Below are 25,933 nucleotides of genomic sequence, written 5' to 3'. Positions count from 1 at the left end.
CGGGGGAGGGAGAGGCGGCCGCCCCGCCCCCCGGGGAGGCCCCGCCCCCAGCCAGGCGAGGGCGCAGAACAGGTGCCATTTTAAGTGCGGGCAAGGTGGCCTCACTTTCCTCCCGGTCTAGGCAGAGCGCTGGCGACCGGGTTGTTTTGGCTTAATTTTTTTTATTTTTTTTATTTTATTTTTTGTTTCTTATACGCGACATTAGGTCTTCTGTAAACGCCGTCTGTTCGCGGCGGGGTCACCCCACCTCCTTAGCGCTCTCTCCCTGTCGCCGGGAGGGCTGTGGTGACGCTGTTGTTGTTTCCCTGCGGAGGCTGTTGGCGTTTCTCCTGCCCGCGTCCAAGATGGTGGCGGGCGGGCGCCGAGCCGTTACCTCTGTGCGCGGCGGCCTCGCTGGGGGCGGGGGCGCTTCTCTCCGGTGTTTCTGCCCATTTCCCGGGTCCTGTCTTCCCTGCTGGAAGCCTAGGGTGTTGTGGAGCGGGGGTGTCGGCAGCCCTCCCCGTGAGGAGATCGGCTCCCTTCCCCCGCTGCTGGGCCGGGCCTGTCGGTGCAGCACCCTCGGCAGCAATAGAACTGGAGGAGAGGGAGGTTTTGCCCGCCTGAGGCGCGGTGTGAGGCCTGTGCTGGAGCCAGGGCGTGATAGCGCGCCTCTGCCGTTGCTGAGGGAAGACGTGTACCCCCTATGCCTTTGAGGGACACGAGTGGCCATAAGGCCTTTGTGAATGCATGGAGCAAATTTGCGAAGGGGGAGAAGGCAAGTTGTTAAACGTGTGAGATTGGTGTCTGTCAAGAGGATGTTGCGCTGGGAAATGGGTCCATGGAATCAGTCCTGAGAGGACCTGTGATACCAGGTGTGCCATGGCTCCCAGTGAGAGATACGAATTGGGTATTGCCTGTCCAAGATCAGGACTTACAGTGCCAAAGGCATCTTGGATGAAGCGTTAAAAGGAAAAGTCTGTAGCACAAATAGTTTAGTGAAGAAAAGCCTTAGATTTTTAGAATAAAAAACCAGTATGCACCCATGTGCTATTCCTTAGCTCATTTCCCTACCTGATTAACATGTCACATTTGGTTTGAAGTGGTTGAACATGTCATTGAGTTTCAGCTGTCACAATAGCATAAAAGACTTGGGTAGTGTAATCAACCCAGAGTCTCTAAAGGCCTGACTAACAATCTAACTAAAATAGTATTGCTATGGCTTTTGCACAAACTTAACACACACTGTTCTTTTTTCTTAGAACTCCCCAAAGACACCTTGAAAGTCTGGATACAGCTGTTTTGTTGAACTATGGCCACAGCATCAAGGAGGTTTATTTTTAAGAGTGAAATGGAAAGTTGGAAACACTGGGTCGAAACCTTTCCCAGGAGCAGTGGTCACTTCCTGAAGACATGGGAGGAGAAATCAAGTTAAGTACTTCTCTGTAATTACTAATCTTTCAAAGTTGCATAGTCTTTTAAATACTGCATAGAAAATGGGTATACACAAATCAGTGACTTATGAGCATGAATCTCTGTCCACAGTTATCAGAACCACCCAAACCACAGTAGATAAAAAGCCTGATCACTGCTGTGAGCAGAAGCCCACACGTTGACTTCTGTGGGGGATAGGTATGTACATCAAAGAGCACGATCAAACCCAAGAACTGAGAAAGACAAACAGCAATTAATGCTGCATCTTTATTACAGTGGACCCTGTATGATCTTGATTTTACATCTGAACTAGGCTTCTGCTGTACATGCATTACTCTTCTGGAAAAAGAAGTCAGCTCCTTCCTATTTCTCGTCTTTCAAATCCAGTGTTGCACAACCAAGCATCCAGACATTGTAATTCACGCTGTAGAGCATTCTACCCACTGAAATGAATGGGAACTCTAATGAAACTAAGATGTAAGGATGGCAACATCTACCTTAGAGTAAAAATGGAAATGCCAACTATGCTATTAAAAAAGGCCATAATATACATGAGAGAAGAACCATGAGTCCTACCATTATGGTATCTATTAATCTTAAACTTTACAGCATTAAAATATGGGAAGTTTTTATTTGTTTGAAACACAGACCGTCTTTTGAAAAAGATATGAGTAGAAAACAAACAGGTTGCAGTATATATTCTCCTTTTCATCTTTGTCCAGAACTCCCACTGTTTTCTGTGCAGGAAAAAACAATACAATATGGTCCAATGTCTGTAAATGATAAAGCAAAAAGCATTCCATTAATTTATTTCTGATTTAGTCTGGGTTATATTGTTTTATACATGTTTGAGACTCTTCAAGTTGCTTGGTTTATGCATGCAGCGCATATAAATATTAACATTTGGATATTAGAGTATTGCTTGAGCCTATTGAACCATTTTTAAAATATAATTTCTATACTGAAAAAAAGCTTCTTACAATTAACTATGACAAGGTGTAGAATATAGTTCTTATAGAAATCTAGTTGTGTTGATAAACAGAAATTGCATAAATACTGAGACACTAAAGTTCAACAGCCAACTTTTTAGATGAAGAAATGCCCAGTTCCACTGGAGAACACATCGGAAAGACTTTCAAATAGGGAGCTGTACTCTGATTCCTGCAGCCATTGTCAGCTTTGTCAGCATGAACAGAGTAAATTTAACACCAGAAGAGCTATGGTCAGTCCACCTTCAGCCTTGCCTACCTTCAGTGAAAAGGTGTGTACCTGATGACTGCTACATTTACTGAGGTGTAGTAGTTTAAAACATTCCTCCTAAGCACACCAAAGTGCCAGCTTTCAATTATCATGCAAGTTACCTTTGTGGATAGTTTATACTCTTTTTTTTTTTTTTCTGGGCAAGGAACCAGAACTACTAAAATATGGATTTGTGGTTTCTGCCACCTTTGATATGGAGGCAGAAATTCCTGGGAGAGTGTCAGTGTGGTTAGTTAGGACCTGTAACCTCTTCAACTGCTGGTACTTAGTAGAGGTGATCTGCCTGACCAACTCCAAAAGCAATAATCCATCATTTGAACCACCTTGTCTCTCTCCTGCACGGAGTTACCTGTTCTGTGGGACACCGATCAAATCCAGGTGATGTTGCACTTGAATAAATGAGAAATTTTTGTGAGGTCCATTTTTCCTGTTCTGCTGGGATGGCATGAACTCACAGTGGGAAATAGAGTCTCTTAAATCAACATTGAGAGTGAGGTCATGAATGTACCTCAGGTTACTTTCTCTTTGCTTTTACCAAATGTTGTACATGATTGCTTGGTAGAAAATAAACTAAGCAAAGAAAGAAATGGGGAGAGATAAGGCTGTTAGGTAATACAATCAACTTTCCTGCTAGTCCAGACTTACTTAGCTTGTTTATTGGTATGTTTCAAATTATTTTTTAAATAACTAAAAGAATTCCTCTGAAAAATTTGCACAAGCTCTGCTCTTCACTGCCAATAAGATTTTCTGACAGTCGGTCTTTCCCCACCCTCTTTTCATTTACTCCTACTTGTTCCCATATGTAGAAGCCCAAGTATTTCCTCTCCATCCTTAAGGTTTGCATTACTTAAGTATTTGCTGGCTGGAGACATGTTTCCATGTACCTCTGCTTTAACAAAACTGGATGTATTAAGCTCTTTTAACCCTTCTCTATAAAACCACTCTTCCAGATAATTCTTTCTGCTGCTCCTTAAATTGCTTCATTTGCCTCAATGTTATGATGGATGACACAGAAACAATGCACATACCAGCACTGAGTCTGCTAGGGAAAAGTTGTCCTTTTGGAAAAGTTTCAATAAGCTTGAGCTGCCAAAATGACCTTGCATCACATCAGTGCTCTGCATCACTTGGCTGTGTTTTTGAGCACCCTAAAACAGGGTTTACTACCCAGTGGATCTGTGGTGTGTCTTTTACTTGGTGATACTGGACCTGTGTGCTGAAGGCAACCCTGCATTGAGCACTAGTGGCTCAGGACTCCCCTGCTGTTTCATTTTCTGTGCCAGCTTCAAGTCATTGGAGGGCTTTGTTTCCAACATTTGTAGCATTGCAAAACTTTTGCATGAAGAAAACAGGGGAGATATGATATATTGGGATTTTAATATTTCAGGATTTTCTACAAGATTTATTTTCAGCAAACCCTTGTTATGTTTTACTCAATGAATATTTTCAAGATAAACAGGGGTAAATTTGGGGGGTTTTATTATTTGTTTTACTTTGATTTTCTGTTTGCTTAACCACTCATCATCATATGCTTTTTGTTAACCCAGTAGGAAAAGATGTCCTCAATTTCTGTAAGAATTTTACATTTTAGAATTAAATGTAACAATCCAGAAGTTACTTTCTCAGAGAAAGGGATGATGACTTTTTGATTGGGCTTGTAATTTAGGATACACACTTGCCCAGTGAGAGCCTGCTTTCAGCTTTGCCATGATAAAAATCATGGCAGTCTGTGTGATTTTGGTTTACCAGTTCCCTCTAATAAAAGGAAGGATTTTGCTGGCAATAGTGCTATCTGTAGTATCACTACTGTGAGCTGCAGTGTGAACTTTTGCTGTGGATACATGCCTGGAAAGATGCATGAAATAAGTACTGGCCTCATTCATTTGACCACCACTTTGGGTTTCCCTACTGCTACATCAGTGTCATGCAATTGCCATATAATTGTCCCTCTCTCCTACTGTGATCCTGGCACCAGGCCGAGTAGACTGATCTGATCTTGGGTGACCTAATTAGTTGTGATCAGCATACATGTGAAACCATGGAGGAGACTGGCTAGAAATGGGTGTTGTGTGGCTGTAGTATAGTGATATGAGGTGTTACTTGTGTGGTGTGACAGACCAGTGTTACTTGACCTAATGCATTTGCAGTATCCTCGTGCCCTGTCCTATGCAGTGCTGTGCGCTGGGTCATAGAGAACTTGGGGGATAGGGCACAAAGGTCTCAATCCCACCACAACCACCAAGTTAGCTTTGTGCATAAGAGTACTGTCAGTGAAGGGAACTGCTCCTGTTCGCCCATATGTTGTTTAGATTCCTTGCTAGTATGCTCCAGACTTTCCAGATTCATTCCCCGAGGGTGCAGCAATTCAACCCTATTTTGCTGTCAGCACAGTATTACTGCCTCCTCCAATGTTTGGCAACCTGGCAGTTTCTGGTGTAGTGGATAGATATTTTGGTGTGACAGCAAGGTGTGTGATATTTATTCCACCCATACTCCACATTGATTCAGCAAAGCTGGAACTTCCTAATACGGCACTTCTTTCAACCATAGTCTGGTAGAAATCCAAGACTGCTGATGTGGTGTAGTGTGGTATGGTATACCCACAGAATCATGCTGGATATCTGTGTATCTGCTCATTTTGTGGTAAATCCCATGTGTTAAATTTTCTGCTTTTAGAGGAGGCATCCCATGCTGAAGCATCCATGCCTGCAGAATGAATCCACTGATTGATTAGAAAGACAGAGAAAGGAGGAAGAAATAGAAAAGGAATGGGCCTGAACAGATAATAGATGAACCAATACCTTATTCTTCCCAAAGATACACAGAACTGTATCCTTATGTTCCTAAAGGTTTTCTGAGTGTTGAAACTTCATTGAAAACCTGTTCTTTCAGTTAAATGGGATTCTACTAAAAATGGTGATAAACTCAGCCAAGTGTATCTTTTCTGATGAGAACATTCAACCGCATTGCAATGATGTGCCAGTGCCAAAGTGTTTCTGTGTGTGGGTGAAAAGATGTTAATTAATACTCAGACTGGTGAGGTGCAACTGATTTTCATGGCAATTTTAGAATCATCAGTATGCTTGATCGTTTATCCAGTTGCCTCCATGCAGATTCAGCAGCTCAGCCACAGACACCTCCATCTGAAATTCTTGGCCAGAGTTTATTCAGTCCCAGATTACCTGCCAATGCATGTGGAACCTATGTCACAAGAAGGCATTTTTTATGAGGTGCTGTTAATTTCAATGCACAAGCTGAACAGAACAATAGAAGAAGCACGCAAAGGGGGCACACATCAGCCACTGTGGTTTCTGGTTCATGCCTGGGCCCCTGATCCTCAAAGGAGACCAATGTCAGAGACATCTGCACATGGAGATCAACTTGCAGGATGAGGCAGGGTGAAATTCTGGTGGTAGAATTTGATTAATTGCCTTACGATTTGAAAACAGTTCCATCTGTTTCTTCCTGCTTTCTGTGCATGTGGTGTGTCTTCTCTGTCTTTAAAATCTCTCTTCTGGAAGAGCTTGAGGAGTTTGATGATTAGCTTCTTCTCATTGTCCTTCAGACAACTCTAGATATTTTTCTCCATCTTAACTCAGTTATATGCGCTATGATATGAAGTATGAGTAAGGGGATGTCTGGATTTTCCTGTCCTTTCAGGTAGCCTATGTTAACATTAGTACTGTCGTTCTGTGTACAGCCTCTCGGATATGCACTTCTCTTTTGCTCTTTGGTTTTCTCTTTCATTTCTATTTCTGGGTTGGATTGTATAAATGATGGCTCTTCACTGTTGTAACTTCCCCTTTGCTGCTGTGGGTAAGCATCTCTTTCAGTTCTGCATGCAAAAGAGAAAAAAAAAGATGAGACCAAAGGCTCTTATGGTGCAGCTTTGTAGGTTTAGAAAGATCTTCCCTGATATTTTATTGCTGTGGACTGATTGACATCACTTTAGCATGCCTCCAAGTGCCTATTAGCTCATCTCTCACACTGAAAAGGCTCCAAAGAAGCACTACAGATATATTTATCAGTGAGGGTTAGCCCCAGTATAGACTGTACTAGTGTGATCATTCAAGGCTGTATTCCCTCAGCTTCCGTGTTTGTTCGTGATTGCTTCATTTTCTTTTAAAATGTGCTGTGCAGTACTTTTTTGTGCTATAAGACTCTGGGGGAAACAGTGAAGTCTGAGGAGACGAGGTACAGAGCTCGTAAGTGTTGTCTCCTCTCTTTCGCTCTTCAGAGGAGATACCAGATCTGTCAGGGCAGAAAAAAAAGAGAAGTGGCACCAGCTGAGCAGGACAGGAGTAACACAGCTCCTGCCAGATGCTTAAGTAACAGCATGGGGCTGAGCAGTTCTGCAAATGGGATATAGCCAGTACTTTAGGAATTTGCTGCAGTTCCTGGTGCCAGCTCATTCTAACTGGGCTAGCATGTTGTACTGTCCCGTAAAATTGTATCTAGTGTCTATCAAATCCCAGTCTGCATAAGCTGAAATATGGCTGAGTATGAGATATCGCTGTCTTTTATTATACACCAGAGTACAAAAAGATTCAAAAGATGAAGTGCTGCCTTGGATGAGGAGCTGTGGTAGGTTGGAGGGCCAAGGAAGCCGGAGTTGAGGCTCCTGAGTAACTAGTTGATTTTCTTGAAGAAATTTGTTTTTAATAAGAACCTGCTGCTCTCCTTCCAGGTGCTGCTTTCCCATCAGCAACACAAGAGCTGTCAGCATTGCCTGTCCAAACTCAGGTATAGGCGTCTGGGCACACATCAGGGTGGAGGTGGAATTTTGTTAACAGAGAGAACTAAGAATCCAGAGAAGACAGAGCACTTGGGAACTGATGCCCTATCTGGAATATTAAAAGACCTTCTACATACCTCAGGGATTATATCTAGATGGATGAGTGTGGAGAGTTGCTTGCCTGCTCTTATACTTTCAGCTACCAGGCTGCAGGCCAGCTCTGATATGAAAACTGAAACCACAGCACTGTGACACTGTGCTTGTATTTACCATAACTGTTCTCTCTGCAGGACTTATCAACACAGCTCTGAGCTTTTGGTAAGTGCAGTTACCTGATACACAGACCAGTCTGGATAACATCCATCTGGCTCAGACTGTAAGCAGCTGCATGCACCACCCTGCACGGGCACTTTTCGTGAGTTGCAGTAGTAAGCTCCCACACAGCTACTACAGCAGTTGTACACAGATACAGTGAGTTGCCAGTCACTGTGCAATGGAAGCAAACTGTTCCTGTGACAACAACACTCTTAGCATATAATTTCATGTTTCATAGTATATAATCCCTTTGGATTCTTCAAGTAAAATGTAAAAATGACAATATATTGAGACCAAATGAAGAAAAAATTAAAACCAGAGCAGGTCTAAACTGACATATTTAAAATTACTTTGAAATGAAATTAAGCTTTTCAATGACAAATGGGTTTCTTGTGGCTCCAAAACAAACAGTAAGGAATGAAATACAGACTTATATGTGCATAAATGATTTAGGCGGTGAATGGGGAGGAGATGGTCATAGAGGGCTGAGCTGAAGAAAGTACATTTGCAAGTTCCTGAAAAACCCATGTAGGAGAGAGTTCCACAGAAAAACTGAATACTATGACTCAGCTTGATCCAGATAAGGTTTTCATAGGGGAATAAAAGGCAAAAACCTTTGATCTTGGTTGCTGTGATAGAAAATTGAGTAATAAATAATGGTTCTGTTAATGTCTTAATCATAGCTTATACATAATTTTCTCTTGCCAACATTCCTTTGCTTGTCATTGTACTTTGACACAGCATGATTGCATGAGTGTCTCAAGTAAACTCAATAGCTCTTCCAGGAGGAGGCCTGACTCCTTGTAGCCCACCAAAGCTGGATGTGTCAGAAGAAAGGGACTGGATGAAAAGCAGCCAAGGGGACTTCCTGGCTGGGGATTTTGTAGCTAGCCATCAGCCTGTTTTCGTGGAAACAGTAGTAAGAGAAACATCCCAGGGAACCATGTGGGCAAATGACACCAGATGGATCTAGGGAGTTCAGCTTCTTCCTTAAGCAACATCTGCTGATATTGGAAGTATCCAGAAAGCCACACCACACTTTAAATTAAACAAAACAAAAAACGATCTGCAACAGGAAGAAGAACAACCCAAGATAAATTATCTGCAAAAACCTGCATTTTAACATAAAAGCTTCATGAAAATGTTGCATAGCAGCAGTCATGCCAGATAGAGGTGATTCAGTATCATAATTGAGTCTGAGCCAAACGAGATCTAGTCATGTCCAGAACTTTCAAGTATTAAACTCTTGATCCTGCTCAAAACATGGTTATTTGCTTTGCCTTCTGGTTTACCTGCACATCACTCCTAAAGTATGGGGAAATGAAATCACTTAAAAATTTTGGTAAGTGAGGCTTTCTTAGATTCTTGCGTTTTAGAGTCTTGTGAACTGGTTAAAGGCAGAAAACAGATACAAGATTGGTACATTGAACGGCAGGAAGAGGGAATACCAAGGCTTTGAATAGAAAACCTATAAATTTATAAGAAAATATATGAGAAAGTATATTTTTGAAACTATTATCCCTAATAAACAAACAAACAAAAAAATGTAGTGCTACAGTGACATTCTGTGAAATTCTCAATTTTGTGATTGAATTACTACATTTTGTGATTGATAAATAAGTTGGTGCCATAGTGACTACCTGTATAGAAAGTTTCTGGAGCCCAAGTGAAAACTGAGTTATTTATAGTTTAACATTTAATTTCTTTTTATGCTCCATATCTTTGAAACCAGTGTCATTTTTAGCTCGTCAAAGTACAGAGGCACCAGTTTTGTTTTTCCAAACCTATGTATTTAAGGAAGGGTGTTTAAACAGTGCTGGCAACCTTGTATTTCTAAATGTTAGTGTTCTGGTTTTCATCTAAATAAAGAAAGCAGGATTTGCAGTTGAAAAATAAGTTTGTAGGCTCAAAAAGTACAATCGGAAAAAATATGTGGAGAAACAAAAATGCCAATCAAAAATATCTGTATTAAAATTGGACCATAACACCTGCTGCAATGTTACTGTTACCAGTGCAGTTGCTGTAGAAAGCAGAGTACCAGGGCCAAGTACAGAAGCAAGAGGAATTAACTTTTAGCTACTCCAGCAAGGCAGAGCCCTGTGAATCACACTAGGAAGCATAGATCAAATCCTCTTATGTAAACATCATACGAGGCTGGCACTAATCCTCCGCACACCCGAGGAGGACTGCTGATGTGGCATTCTCCAAATGCACATTTGCTTTGCGTAATTGTGGGCAGTCGTTCTTGGGCACAGGAGGCCTAAGTGTGAGCCTTCATATTGTCTTCTCAGGGTGAGCAAAACTAGATGGGGAAAAGCAAACCCTGGACATGGCCATGGTCTGCTAGGGCCACCTCAGACACCTCTTGTCATCGCTGCCTTGCCCAGAGACAGGACATCCTCCCCCCAGCACACCAATCTCTCATGCCTGGGTCCAAGCCCATGAAGAGCTGGGTGGCCCATCTCAGTCCCAGGTCCTGCTGCATCTCTGGAGTCATGTCATTGGTCTCCTCCTGGGTTTCCCATCAGTTGTCTGCTTCAGTGCAGAATGCTGAGGACTCATCTCCTGTTTCTCACCCATGTTTAACTTGCTGAATCAGAACTCCATGAAATGATTCAGACCTGGTTTCTGGTGACTAATACTGGGCACTCCCTTCCTCTTAGGCAGTGGCAGCTCCTTAGTGCTCCCAAGCCCTGTTCAGCCAGGCAGCTACAGGATTGGAGACCAGATGTGTTTCTGTCCCACTGAACAAGTGGTGGCTGGTTTTTGTTTATACAGCAATGTGAATTTTTAGTCTGAACTTATTTTTTTTCTTTTCAGTCTATGCAGTTATGTGATCAAAAAGTATAATCCCTGCACACACAGATCCTATAGTTTATAGAACTGGTCTTGAAGAAAGTCTGGGTGGGTACTGTGAAATTCCTGTTGTTGCTTTTTTCATTCATCTGGGATCAGATGTGGAATAAAGTAAATATCTTAGGATGAAGACTTTATTACAGGCATAGTTTTATCTATGTAAAGCTTTCTTCTACCACATTATTTTTTCATTCACACAAAGAAGTCTAAAACTTAGAGGAGCACTTTGAGTAAGAGCTCTGGCCCAACTTCATTTTGCCTCTCCTCACCCATCAAACACAAAAAAGTGCAATATAATACAAACACAGCAATTTTCCACACAGAGAACCATACAGCATCACTGCCAGGTGCTCTCTGCAACTTTTCCCTATTTTGTTCAGCAAGAATTTGAAAGCATTAGCAGTTTGATCACAGTTGTAATTTTCATGGTTGCAGGAAGCCCAGCAGTCCTTGCAGGCTCCAGCATGAGACTGCCTGCTCAAGTCTGGGAGATACCCCACATTCTTCATTCTAAATTATCAGTGAGATAGAAATGTTTGTTCTGCTGTCCAGGTCTATCTATTGTGTGCAATTTGTCTCTTTAAAGTTTCCATGCAGAAGCCACTGACATCCCCAGAGAGTTAAACCTTCTTAGCTAATCTTCTAAAAAAGCTTCAGAGACCTTTTGGCCTAGGCTGGATCTTCCTCCTATGGGTTTTCTTGGGTATCTTCAGGTTTTGTCTCTTAAATTAGGTAATTTCTCATCCTCTGAAATATCTCTGGTGTATGCATGAATATGAAAAGTACTCTGCAGACCTTGCCGTGGTTTGTGCTCTGTCTTAATCTGTCAGTGTCAGTGTAACTGGATGATGCAGACTCCCGGTCAAAACCAATAACACATTCAGCTCTTGACTGCAGAAAAGTTTGCTGCTATTTGGAATTACATTTCTTACAATTATTGCAAAGCTTTGGCTCAGTTGTTCAGGAAGCCGCTGAGTAAGATTTTTTTAATAGTTCCAGTATGGGAAGTTAAAGATGATGGAGCTGTGGTCAGGCCATTTTCCACCACCCAATGTAATACCTCAGTTATCCACTGTGACACAAAAGGGCACATTGTGGTATGTCACCTGATAGTACACGCAGCTGCATTGCTCAAATCCTTGCAAATTTAAGGTAAATGGGTTGTATTAGAGCAATAGCTTCCATTCTTTGTCTTCTGTGAATATTTCCCTAATACCTGGGCAAAGCGGGATATTTCACACTTCTTTGCCATGACATGCTGTGAAATGTTTGGCTGTTGTCCTTAGAGTCTGGTAATGTCAATCTCTTCTTTTGTTCTTACTTAGAGCTCAACTTTTGATGCCACATGAGGCAGCATCCTGACAAAGAGGAAACCCGATGGCACAGCTGTAGTTTCAAATACTCCAACAGGTTTACGAAGGCAAACTATTGCACAGTGACCTAGTTTAGAACTGTCACAGGGAGCAATTAATCTTTGTCACTCCATACTCATTCTAGAAGCACTTGAAGCCCAAAGAACTCCCTGGAGCCACATTTCTTCCTGCCAGCTCTCTGTAGAGGGGCTCAGTTCTGCTCCAGAGCACATTTACTCACTTAAATAGCCCAGAACCCCTCCAGGGTCCCTACATGAAGGCAATTCCCAGTACAATAGCAATAGAAATACCGATCATACAACATAATCCACTGAGTTTTCACACACCCCGAAGCTGATGGGTGATGAATTTCTTTTGGCCTTTGCATTAGCCCATCCTTAGTAGCTCCTGGTGTTATTCATGCAGTACATTTCCTTCCCCTTCAGCCTCCTAAGTATTTTCCATGGATCATATTTTCACCAAATCACAACTCTTCAGCTGTTAAGTTCTGCAGAGAGCTCTTCACACGTGTCGCTCCAGTTGTTGGGTGCTGTTGAGCTCTGTAGCTCCTGCTTTCCTGGATGAGGCTTCCCTCTATTTGGGCAACTCCATCTCTACATCATCTGTGAATACCACCTGGCTCAGGTGTCCCTAAGAAACAGATTCTTTCACCTGACCCATGGGATGCCTATGAATGCATTGCAGTTGGGCCTTTTCCAACTATTTAGTCACTTCACTAGAAATGTTTCCTTGAAATGCTGCATCTGGTCTAAATGACTCACCCTGAGGCTGGGAATTCACAGCTGATACCTTTAAAAAAATCCTAAATTTCTGTCTCAGTGTTTATAGCTCTGTCAGAAGCCTGTTCATGGCATTATCAGTGATGTTATTTTCCACAGCTGACAAAGCATGAGTTACCTTTCTGCAAATTCTTTTCAAAGTAAATGTTAATACAAAAGTTTCTAATCTCCCACTGGGCACACAATCTGCCTGTATTACTCATTCCAAATTCAATACGCAAAGTTCAGCCGCATTAAAACTGTCTTCTGACCAGAAGCAAAGGGAAACCCCCAGAAAAAGCTTCCTCAATGCAAATAACCACTCCTGTGGAGGTTGCCCTTTTGCTGCTTTTTTGTTTGCTGTTTAGTCGGCATTTCCAAGGAGCCAAATTTCTGCTTTTTTCCTTCCTGCAAGAAACAGAAAAGATTTATAAGGCTCTGCTTTGCAAGATGTATGGCCTACATATTAAATATTGTGACAAAAGATTTTGGCCTTGACATCCAGAAGCACTGTTAAGATGCTGTCCTGCTTTACCTTTCCCTTCAGAGAGTATTAGCTTAGTGACTGGAAAGCCCTCCTACTCAAGGCCAACGAACTTCTTTTTAGAAGTGCTTTTTCTGTTTTGTGCCCACTGCCTTAAGTGCAAAGTACACAATGGCTACCAGGGAAAGGCCCAGCATGGAGAGCAGCATTGCCCTCCTTTACTGCTTCTGGCTCAGAGGCAGCAATTAGGGTATAAAGCTGGATAATGTGTTATTAATAAGATACAGCACCATCACTTGGAGGAAGTGCCGTCTGCCCTAATAAATTCAAACTACTTATTCCCTCAGCTGCCTAGGCACTGGGTGTTGCAACTTAGAGGCAACTGAGTTGCTAGGAAGTTAATGGTTGAGTTAAAGACCTGCTCAGGTTTTTGCAGAGGAAGGCCTCTGCAAAAGTCAAGTCAAGGCAATGATGGGACACTCAGAAGACTCTTCTGAACCTGAATCTGGCCCTTGAACTGGGAGCTATCCCTGCAGAGTCCTACTTTTAGGTGACCAGACTTGCTGCTAATATACTTTTCTTGGTAAATGAACGGCAACCAAGGCAATTTGCCAAACTGTCTTGTCCTCTTGCTTGGAGTGAAAGAATCACTCATACCTCTGCCAGTTTGTTTACTGTGTGGTCAAAGATTTTTAGCATGATCGAAGGCACTGATCCAGGTGGGTTACCAATACTTTTGCAATAAAACATTTGTTTAAGTTTTTGTCTTAAATAAAATAGGTGTTCTTATGAAGATTAACATTAGAATTGTATTTAATGGGTTTTTTTGTTCTCTTTTACTTCTTCGCAGAAAATAAAGGCCTAGAATAATTTCTTACTGTGGCAGTAAAATCTCACTTAACTTTATAAGCTCTTTAATGTAGAATGACTTTCATATAATACAACAGCTGACGTGTAAAGATAAACAGCATTATTTTATTTTTTCTGTGACTCATTTGACATCAGTCCACATTTATTCGTACTTTGTGGAGCATAATGATAGGTAGAAAATTTATTTTAGTTACCAAGCAAATGAATATTTTAGTTCATTTAATTTATAATGTATATCTGTCTTTATAGTAAAATGTAGACATTTGAGGCCAAAGTCTTGTCTGAGGCCCATGGCTTGTGATCTCAGATTTGTAGGCAGCAGATAGCTGTTTTATTCCTTTTTTGTCTATGGGAGAACTAGAGTTAGTAATGCTGGTAAAATAACAGCTGCTGAACTTTATTTCCATATGATCTAGTAATTATAGCACATACCATCACCTGATAACTTAGTTGTTATTTTTTACAGTCCTCACTCTGGTGGTTTCAGATATTTGAATTCTTTCTCCTTCTCCCAGTGTATCAGATGGCTCTAAACAGTTAGTGTGGTCCAAGAGACCCAATACAGAAAACTCTGCTTTTTTTCTTTTCTTCATGGGGAAATTGCTTAGTAAGCAGTGCCTTCGGGGCTCATGAATAGAAATACTGGCTGCATGTCCAAGACTCCTGTCTCTGTGCCTGTCTCCTTGCTGAAGGAAGGCCAATTTTCCTAATTTTTTCCCATCATTCTGAGTGTGAGCGTTATTGATCCCTTGTTGCCAAAGATATCCGAGATCTGTCCAGCCATCTGCTATACCCCTAAGACTGTGATGCTGCACCTCCCATCCCTGTGGTATGACTCCAGTGCTTTCCTTTTGCAGAGGAGGGAGATGGACCTTTGGCAGCCTCTGGTCCCATCACACATGGTAATCCTACTGCCTTCAACTTACCTAGCATACTGTAAACATTTTATTATCAGTAAAGACTCTGACAAAAGAGGAACCCAGGAAGTTATACAGGTTAAAAATTACTCAATTATAAAAGCGCTTATCTCCTAAAGTGATCAAGAGATCAGTCGTGGACTATTCCTCTTACTCTTTCTTCCAGCTACTAGACACTTCCGCAAATACTATAAAAAACCAATAAGCAGCTAAATGCTGTATGATGCTGAAGAATTGATATATGCCTGTTTCAGTTCTGCAACGTGTTCCATTCCTATGAATCCAGGCATGAAGAGCAAAACCACCTGTATTTTAAAAATGCTAAAAGAAATACAGCTATTGGAAGTGGAACAAAGGATGCCAGCTACAACAGGAAATCGACTTTTCTGGGTGTTCACAAAGTTGTGCTTTCTGCTCATCTTACTTTGTTGATTTTCTGTATCTCCATGGTCCCACCACTTTTTGTGCTTGACTGCCGAACAGCTTTTGGTCATGGGCTTCTTTTGACTAAATAGACAGTTTTCATGCTGCCCGAATTCTTTAATTGGAAAAGACTCAAGACAAATATGAGAGGCCACCAGATTCCTTCCTGTCATCTGTAAGTAATTTTCAAAGACTACAGAGAATGTTGTAGGCAAGTCAAGTTTTCAGTAATCTCAGAAGGAGAGAGGGAATATCCTAAAGAAATTACCAAGTAGTATATGTTGTCTGTCCTGGGAGGCCAACATGCCAATCTAACTGAAAATATGCTCTTCACTAGAAAACTGCTTGCAGCTTTAATCAGCTTTAGCTGATTTTTTTTCAGAGTAACATATTTACCAAGGTGAAGGGTAACCTTGAGTATAAGGTGACCTCTCACTCTCTGTTTTAGTAGGAAAAAAATCAAATATCATTGTGTGCTGAAAATTCCCTTAAATTATCATTGCAACACACAACAATCTACTTCTGACAAGCCATCCCTAGTGCCTTATGGAATTAGGAGAATTAATGTGGAACAGGAAGTATGCTGGTTGTAAGGGCTGGGCTTGTTCTCAGACAAGACAGTTGGTGGTTCCATGTGAAGTCAAGAAAAAATCAACACATAAAAGTTGTACCTCTTTAAATCTTGAAGGGTACTTACAGGAGAATTTCTGGAGAGAAGTGTACAGAAATGACAGTAAAGACTTCTTCAGTAAAGAGCATGTGGTTTTGTGCCCATGTTATATGGATAATGACATGAATGCTACCTGTAGGCAAAAATGTAATTTATCTACAACATAACCCATACATTGGTGGAAATAATTATATTAGTAATTAAAAGTATACCTTACACATGGATTCTAGGATCAACAACTGTGGGAAACCACAGCAGGTTCAGTATTGGGTTTGGTGACCAGATTGTGAAAGAAGGAGTCCTGAGCTGCAGATACTCCTTGTTAGCAGCAGTGCCTTCAGATGGCATTTCAGGATGTTGTTATAAGCAGTACTACCCCTAGAGATCCTTTTGAAACATTTTATAAAATCACAAAATAATTACATTTTTGTCCAACTTATTCAGGAAATAGGCACCTGGAGACAGTCATGACTTTTCTATATGCAGCCAGCCAGATCCCATGCAGAAGAGCTGTCTTCTGTTTCTGAGCACTGTGTTGCTCTCTGGGCAACTTGTGAATGCAACAGTGAGACTGATTTTGTGGTGTAACAGCTCCAGTGGAAAAAGCGCACATGAATTCCAGAGGTTGGATAAAAGTCTTAAACATGACACATTCATCCCAAACTCTATGTAGACTGGATATTTCAGCACTGGATTCTGTTATGAAAATTACTTCATTTCATTTAGTTGATTTATGATTTAGCATACAATTTCTTTGGGAATCAGATTAATGCTGATAAAAGTCCAAATGTCCAAGTTTTCAAGGAGAAGTTCTCTCTCTTCCTTTTTCCCCCACCTCTGGTTCCAAAATCTAGAAGAAAAGCCCCCAGATCATTAAAGGTTTGTAGAATCATGGAATTATTAAGGTTGGGAAAGACTTCTAAGATCATCAGGTCCAATCATATTTAGCTAGCAACAATACTACTGTATGTAATAACAGGTCTGAACAGAAAGAATACTCAGTTTTTAAAAATTTTGTAGTTCTTGTGACAGATCCCAACTTTCTGGAAAAGTCTAAAGACATCCTTCAGATATATGGTCCTGATTACACTCATCATCATGTGATTGCCTGGATTTAGCTGTAGCTTTCAGACTTTCAGCTTACAAGAAGATGTTTGGAGGCCATTCCCAAACATTTCTGTTCACTCATCCAAGCAGGACATAAGCTGTCCTCTAAAAATAGGGAAGCCAATATAAAATTATTTTGTTTGGACCTGTATCCCAACATTGCACATAGTTAAAGCACCCAGAGCCACATGAAAACACAGCTTCGAACCACAGGAGAAAAGTCATGGCTCAAGGATGTATTACACATACATGAGGACTACACGGATGACTTGACAGCTTACAGATGCTGGGGAGGAATACATTTCAGGAAGGCCAGGGCTGTAGATCATTGCCTGGCATCCCTTCAGCTTTGTAAGCTGTTCTCTCTGGGATCCGGTTTCAGAAAGGAATGCCGTCACGGGAGATTTTACCCGATGACTAAAACTGCTGACTTTCCAGCATGATGTTTAACCTCCCATTCCAGGCTCCACACTTGCTTTATTTACTAATCCAGCCTGTAGCTGTTACATGGAGGAAGAATGGGGATAAATACTATGCCTTGGGAGCATATGTGTGAGTGGAGAAAGTACCATTCATCATCGCAGCATTGTAGTTGTAGAGGCCCAAAGAACTTGATTTTAGTCACAGCGTGGATTGTGATTTGGGTTTTCACAGTAGTCTCTCCTATGAAACAGTGGGAAGATCCCTCATTTGTGGTCAGGGAGCTATTACAAGGAGAGAGCGTGAAATGGAATAGGAGTTCTCTCTCAGCTTTGATCCCAGAAGAAAAATTACCTATAGAATAGAGCATCCCAGGCTGCAATATATCTTCTGTTATGTTCTCTGTGCTGTGAGGGAGGATCTGGACAGGGTCCACTGCAAAGGCAACAGCTGCAAGGAGGTTTTATGACCACATGGTTTTACTAGACGTGGCTTTTTGGTATCAGGAGATTGATTTGTGACGACTTCTACGAAGTATATCTTTTGCTGTATTTCAACAAACCACTAGCCAAGGGTAAAACCTTTAACTGCTTGGAAAGATCAATAATACTTAAAGGATAACAGTTTCTTAATGTCACAGAAATACCAAGTTTCTTATTACCTGTTCTTTTGTAGCAGCAAAAATATATCTCAAAATACAAAAGTTCAAAATGGGAAATCATTGCTAACTTGTGCTGTGGACTTGGTTCAGTCGCTGTCAGTGTTCACATGTTCTTTATGAGTGACAAGGTTTTATTTTGAATCCCAGCTGAGTCATGGGATTTTATGAGTTTATTACCTCTTGTCCTTCCCCTCCTGTCAAAGAATGATGTTGGCAGCCATCGTGGAAGAATTTGAGACTGTAGGCTTCCTGAAGCCTAAAAAAGAGGAAGCAAACAAACCCACTTTTAATGTGTATATACACACAGAGGTATACGCCCTTATACCCATAGGTGCATGTATAGACAGTGTGTATGGGTGTCTGTCTGTGTGGAGGGAGGGTGGCAGAGAGAGAGAGAAACATTTCATGATCTGTGTGAAGGCAAGGATTTCAGGTTTTGTAAGGCAGTTCCTGGCAATGCGAACCCTCTAAAAAAAAACATTAATGAAAGTTTGGAGGTACATAGCCAGTTTGGAGAAGACTCAGCGTGTTGCCAGTCTAGGCCCTTTAGGAGTCGGAACACTTATGGCTGGATCTTGCAAGCATTTGATTCACTTGAGCTTCTTTGCACATGGATAGAGGTGATAGTAGACAGAGGGAGCTACCCATGAAGTAGCATAAAAGCTTCATCTCTTCCAGCAAGAGATTCCAGCACCCTGCCACTGTGCTTAGTTTTCTCACTTGTGGTGGTAAAGTTTGCATCATACTTTGTGAGGTCAGATGTTAAGGGCCCAAAAATTACATTCCTCCTCATGAGTAAGCTTTAGCATGATCTGGAATGACTCATCAGGTTAAAGGGTTGTAAGGCCAAGCCATGTATGAAAATACTCTTTTAAATATTGTCTGGGTTTTCTGAGAAGGAAATTTTGTATGAAAAGCATGAAAAAATGCATCCGGTAGCTATTAAATATTTAAATATTTTTCAAGATTTGTAATGCTATATGCTGTAGACTTTCTTAGTTGTTTCTTATTTTTTCTATATGTCAAAAAAAATTTTAAAACAAAAAAAAATATATAAATGCCAGCAAATATTCCTACTATCCAATATATTCAGACTTAATTAACTTGTCAGGCTTGGTTTTTACCAAGCCCTTTCTGTGGCTATGACAAATTATATCTCCAGATCTGATTATTCATTAAATGTCTACTGTGAATTTCAGGCTCCCTAATGCTTAAAATACAGTGCAGGTATAATGGGATTAAAAATTAAAGTATGTTTCTTAATTTTATTTAATTTATTACTTTCAATTGCAGAATTCAAATTCTAAGGATGCTGCAGAACACATCAATTAACTATACTGAGCTAATTAACAATTATAATAGTTTTTTTTTACTGCAGCACATATATTTTCAGACCTGAAAGAGATGACTGGATGGTTTATTACTGAGATTAGCTTAAAAGCTTTGTTTTTATTTCAGTGATCGGCACATTTTAATCCACTTTTGGGGTAGATAATGAATGATTGAATCTCATTGTATTTATTGGAAAGATTCAATGATGAAATTAAACATTATTTTAGAGTATTGTTTACCATGGTTTCTTGAGTCACATAATAAGGTCTTGGGATGAACATCTCACTGATGTGCTATAGTAAACTACAAAAACTGTGTTTAGGGAGCAGGATAGTTGAGGTTCTTAGTAGCTGATGCTCAGAAAATCCTGAGCCTGGCCCAGTGCACACCGATGCCTGCGGAGAAGTTCCTTGAGATTCCAACAGATTCTGGCTTAGATGGGTTAGAGCTGTGTTGCAGTTGTATATTATTTTCATACGTCTGTTTCTCTGGAGAAAGTTATTTTATGGTTTTTGTTATGAAGATGACATATCACATATTTATTTATTTATTTATAAATAATGAACTATTGCACCATATGGTTGACTTTATTTTCTCCATTCAAGGCTATAAGCGAACCATAAGCACAGACTTGGGTAAAATTTGCATGAGAAATTATTTGTAGCATGCAGCCAAGCACCACTTCATTATGCTCACAGGAAACCCCCTCCCTTCTCAACAAAACAGAAATTTAAAAATAGGACTCTGTATGCAGGACCTGATGTTACCACTGCTGCCTTCAGCTGCACTCCTATAATTTATGACAGTTGTGTAGTTCGCGCAGGTCTTCACAGGCTGAGAATACACAGAAAGAAATGCGATGCTTATGAAGGTGCCATTAGAGTAACGAGCAAGAAGGAGAATGCAGTGTGAAAAACAAGTTTTAAGGATAACACAAGCTTCCCAGTGTTGTCCTGGTAAATCTTTTAAGCTGGGAAGGAAAATAACACCTGGACAAGTTGCTAAAGATTGCTTCTTATTCACAAGTAACTTCAAAATCCAAAGGAAATACTTTTCCAAGAGATTTTTCTGCTTCAGCTACTGCTACGGGGCTGGGAAATGCATTAATTCAAGCAAGTGCTACAGCTTGTGTTAAAATCACAGATCGCAGAATATTCTGAGTTGGAAGGGACCCACAAGGATCATTGAGTCCAACTCTTAAGTGAATGGCCCATACAGGGATCAAACCTACAACCTTGGTGAAGACCTCACTAACTCTAAACTGAACTGAAAATCCACAACTCCTTGTGTCTTATTAAGCCAACACCTGTCAGGAAGATTAAGATTTGATAACAATAGGTTACATGTCTCGCTGCCCTTTTAAATGTGATATCTGTGATGATACTTTATTATCTCCTTTCCCTTCGTAACAACTTCCTCTGCATGAAAGAAGCCCCTGAGGTCATCTCATCTATTTGTAATGTGTTTTCAAGTCTCTTTTCTGCTGTGGTGCCTGTAAGAAAACAGCTGCTGTTTAACAGTTAGAGGGAGGCACTCATAAAACAGGAGCTACAATAAATGTATAAGAAACTGTGATACAGGGGTTTTTTTACATTCGTCAGTCCCCCCCTCTACAAAACGGTTATGGGGCTGTTCTCTTACAGTCTTATCTACGAAAGGCAACTCAAATGCAACACGGAGCACTAAGAACCCGTGGGAGGTTCTTATAAACATTAATTAAATATTTTAAACTAATCATATGAACACCCAGCCCCAGTTAACTGAAGCTGATTATGTAAGCAGACATTTTGCTGCTGGTGGACTTTCTTCACTGCTCGGCAAAAATAGCTGGAATAGCTGGAAAATAGTTTTTTTCTGATTTGTAAAACTAGTTTGTGCCACTGCCAGTTTTGGATAGTAACATGAATCCAGTTTTACAATCCGAGATGGAAAGCCTGGTTGAAGCCATAGTAGGCAACAAGCGATAAAATAATCCTTTAATGCTAGATGTTCCTCAGTGGTGGATTGAAGCAGCTGCATTTAAGGCACTATCTGGCAAATTATATCATTCAGTTTTTGAGGAAAGAAAACAAGTTCTGCAGTTAATGATGGTTTCAGTAGGGAGCAATTAGGATAAGACAGAAGAAAACCCCAACAACATTCTGTATTCTCTTTCTGGCCCTTCCCTGGAGACTCCATGTGTGCATCTACACAAGTCATTTGACTTTGGGCAGAAGGAGATAACACCTACCTCCTCATGGTGCCATGAGATTAGCCGCATATTTGTAAAGCACTCTGGCAAGATTAAGTGTTACTTGGGAGCCCTACGCTCCTGTTTGTGACACCACTCCAATACCCAGGCCTTAAAAAAAGGCAGACATTCCTCCTGCAAGCCGATGGCAGAGTATGCAAACAGCCTCCACCATAGTCATTCTTCTAATGAAGCCACCTTTGTCAGGCTATGCTGTGTTTTAATTACAGCTTAATTGGCTTAGCCTGTCATTGTTAATGTGCAGCTGTTAATATTTTGCTGTCCTTGATCCTGTGGTTATACTTATACTGAGCAGGTTTATGTTTTGAGAAGCAGTGCAGATCAGTGGGAATAAGAAAACAGAAGTAGAAGGGCAGGATTGTTTTACACTTAGCATCATTTCTTAGATGTTTTACTTGCCTGTCTCTGCTTCTTTGGGAAATGGGAAGTATCCTTCCTCTCTTTTTCTAAGCATCTATGCATTTTCCTGTGCTTGTGGGAAAAGCAACTAGGCAATGACCTAATTCAATGCAAATGAAAGGGATTTCGTCACAAAGGATGGTAATTGGTGCAGTACTGCAGGTATGTGCAGGCACTGGGTCTACTGAGAGAGGAAGACATCTGCCGTAACAGGGCTGTAATCACCTTGTACTTTCACTAATTGCTGAGAGCTGGAGCTCTTAAGTGCCATGCTATATTTTTATATAAAATCTATTAAATTGCTACATCCTGGCCATTTTCTCCACCTGTTCCTATCAGACCTCATTATCACTGTCCCTCAGCAACCAGTCTCAAAAATGAATGCAGTTCCTGTAGCCTTCCATTCATGAAACTGGTGTGGTAGAGGACACTGTAAAGAATAAAAAGGATACAACTGCTCAGTACAATAAAATGAAATGGGCTTAGACTTGGCTTCCCCTCTCAAAATTAAACCAGGAATCGTCTTTCAAACACAATGCCTTGCATCAAAGCAGACTCTTACCTATTTTATCACTGTTATTCTGTGTCACGGGGATGCTGACAGTCACTCATGCTTACATTTTCACATATTTTTCAGCATAGTGATCAACTGAGAAGATTTTCAGGAATAGGTAATATACATTGTGATTTTGTAATAGTTGGATTCTTCATTCTCAGATGTGAACATCTTCTCAAGCTTTCTTTTATCTCTTATTAATTTTATCAATCTCTTCCCCAAAAATCCTGATTATATAGTTGTGTGTTCCAAATATGAATTTCTCCAGAGTGATAGAAATCACAGGACAAAGTAAAGCAAATAATTGAAAGAGAAGACTCTGTTGGAGCACTGCAAAATAATTCTATTTTTCTTGCTACATGTGCAGATCCATCCAAATATGTCCTCTTCAGAGAGGGTGAAGCATGTTTCTGTCTTGCTGTGGGCTCATGATCTGTTCTCATTCAGCCCATCATTTCCCTCAGTTCAGTGTATTTAACCAAGGCTAAAGACTGGCTCATTCTGGCTTCTGGTTTCCAGGATGCTGATAATATTTTTCAAAACCGGATACTTTTTGGCACGATTTTTGTGCTGCTTGTTTATAGTTTGTGTCCAAAGGTTTTACAGCAGTGAGATTTGTTCTAGTTCTTTGAGACTGCTCTGGGAAGACCTGAAAGGGGAAGACTAATGGAGTCTCTGAGAGGACTCTACCAAGAAGTCAAAAGAGGGAGAGCACGACTTTCTGTAGCAGTTTACTAAAGAGCTCCTTGTTTGCCGTTGGAGGCAACAGCATTTTCTATGCTTACCATAGTGACACGATAACAATACTAGAAACACAAAGGTACTCAGTAGTTGTTGTGTACCTGTCATCATGTGCTTGTTTAAATACTTGTCAAAATAAGTGATTTCACAAAAAGCATATGAACTGTAAGGGCCAGCACCCTTTTGCTAGCTACCTACATCTTAGAGTGTATTTGTGCTTGCTTTATGGCTAAACTGAAAAACCTTCTTTGGTGTTGAGACCCTTTATTTTTCTGGCACAGATCACAAAGTGTGGACACAATTGAAATCACAGCTTTATAAATATTCATTGCAAGACAACTTGAAGACAGCAGAACTTAAGTGCATCTGAAGGCAATGAAGGGAGCTTCAGGAAATGGAGTCTGATGTGATTATTGCTTGCAAATGTCATGGGCACACTGGGGATCATTTGATGGCAGAGGTTTTCTTATTGAAGTGGATCTTTGGTATAGGATTCAGAGCTTTTAGGTGCAAAATGGTGGAAAGGCTTGCTACAGTGTTTTCTTAAGCAAAGTAGAATAAAAAGCAAAATACAGTAGCTCTCTGTAGAAAAATAAACATCCTGGGCTTCAGCAGAGTCTTTCAGATAGACTGTCTCCTTATTTCCCTATTGAATAGTGCTTTGGCTAGTATTTGAGAAAGAGTGAAGAAAGGTAATGATAAATTAATGATAAACTTCTAAGAATTAAGAAACAGGACATAAAGTTATTCATTTTATGGATGAGTAACAGCTGAATCACAACTGAGACTTGAATTGGCAGACTCTTTGGATCTCTAATCCAAGTGAAATTCCAAAATAAGAAGTAATTTCAAAACAAAAAAATAAACTTTGAGGTTACCCATGAAAGGAAATTTTTGGATTTTTTTTCCCCAGGACACCATTCTGAATGATGTATTTCTTTGTCCTTTATAAATTTTTCCTCAAGTTTTTTGAAAAGACAGTAATTTTGGCTCTTTACCATGCAGTGACATGGGAAGCTCAAGAGAAGGACACTGAAAAAGCATAATTTCCTCAGATTTTTGGACTGTTGAGAAGCCCAGCTCTTGGAAGTCCTGGAAAAACCTTCACATGACCATCTATTTTGGAACCTGGAGCTGGGTTACTGTGGGATAATTCATACAACCACACAGACTAATCACAAGGGCCTTGTTATTTAAATGCACCGATTACTTTTTTTCTGCAATAGCTCCTGCTCTTCTCCACATCCCACAATGCATTCCAGAGCTACTATGTTAATTGGAAGTATATTCCTGTATGTGAAGTGGACTTTAATTAGCACCTAAGGGGTACATTCTGGTATCCTGACTCATGTGGCATGCGGGTGTACCTCTGTTGCTCCATCACAGCCTGTGGGACTTGTCATGAAGAAAGGTACTTCCTGGCCCAGATGAAGGCTGGCTTGGAAGCCCTGAGCCACCCAGATGGGATAAGAGACTCCACTGAATCTCCAGCATGCAACGCCATGGCCCGGGGCCCTAAATAACAATAGTTACACTAACACTTCTAATTATTTTGCTCAACTAATAAGCAACATGAGCGGCTCCAGATTTTAAGTCTGTGAACAAAGTAGGAACACTGTAAAATCTTGGATTGCAGGCAGTCTTGTAACAAATTAATAACTTCGACTACTACATGAGTCATCTGTAAAATGGGCCCTGAGTTACGAAGACACACACCAACTGTGGGGGGTGTCACAGAAAATTAAAATTAATGTGACATATTACTGTTTCAATTACAATAAAAGTACTGCATCTGGAAGTGCTGAGAAAAGTGGGAGGGGCAAAAGTCCACTGATTAGCATAATTACATCCATGCATCTGCTTCCCAAAAGCAGGTTGCGAATTGGTTTCAGCTCAGCGTCAGCACCTCCTGCCAGCCATGCAGTGAGACAGCTGTGAACAGACATCCCAGCTCCTGCTCCGTGGGATGAAGCTGGCAGCCAGGGTGGAAAGAAACAAAAGGCACTGATTAAAACAAAAAGCCCAGTCTACAGGTTCTTCAATCATGACATAAAAAGTCTTTTTTGTTGTTGTTGTTGTCTTAATGCTATTAATCGCCTTGCAAAATGCACTTCCCTGATGATAATAAAACATTCCCTCCAAAATCAGTTCTCTGGCTCCTTCCTCATTCTAAACCCACATGCACTCAAAATCCTCACCTGCAGGACCATAGGTGCAGATGTCACTAAATACAGCTTCTTTGATGGTTACTACAGAACAATGCATGTTACTGTCCTTTTCATGGACATCCTATGACAATCCAGCAGGAGGAACCAGGGCCAAATTATAAATCACCTGAGCAGTGTCTCAATTATGCTATCTCTGTGAGGCATCTCCTGCCCCATGACAGCTGGAG

The 25,933-nt window shown here is 40.8% G+C and overlaps 1 long non-coding RNA gene across 1 annotated transcript; it reads left to right on the top strand.

The window, feature by feature from the left end:
- Positions 1 to 123: 123 nt before the first annotated feature.
- LOC113963591 lies at positions 124 to 25,388 on the top strand. Its single transcript, XR_003532870.1, has 5 exons — positions 124 to 851; positions 1,239 to 3,048; positions 7,358 to 13,910; positions 15,145 to 15,576; positions 24,544 to 25,388. It is a non-coding gene; the product is annotated as an uncharacterized LOC113963591 (long non-coding RNA).
- Positions 25,389 to 25,933: the final 545 nt, after the last annotated feature.

Source organism: Neopelma chrysocephalum, unplaced genomic scaffold (genome assembly GCF_003984885.1).
Source record: "Neopelma chrysocephalum unplaced genomic scaffold, ASM398488v2 Primary Assembly neopelma1_25, whole genome shotgun sequence".
In the NCBI taxonomy this organism is placed as follows: Eukaryota; Metazoa; Chordata; class Aves; order Passeriformes; family Pipridae; genus Neopelma; species Neopelma chrysocephalum.
Note: the sequence above shows the minus strand (reverse complement) of the source record. Positions and strands in the feature narration are given on the sequence as shown.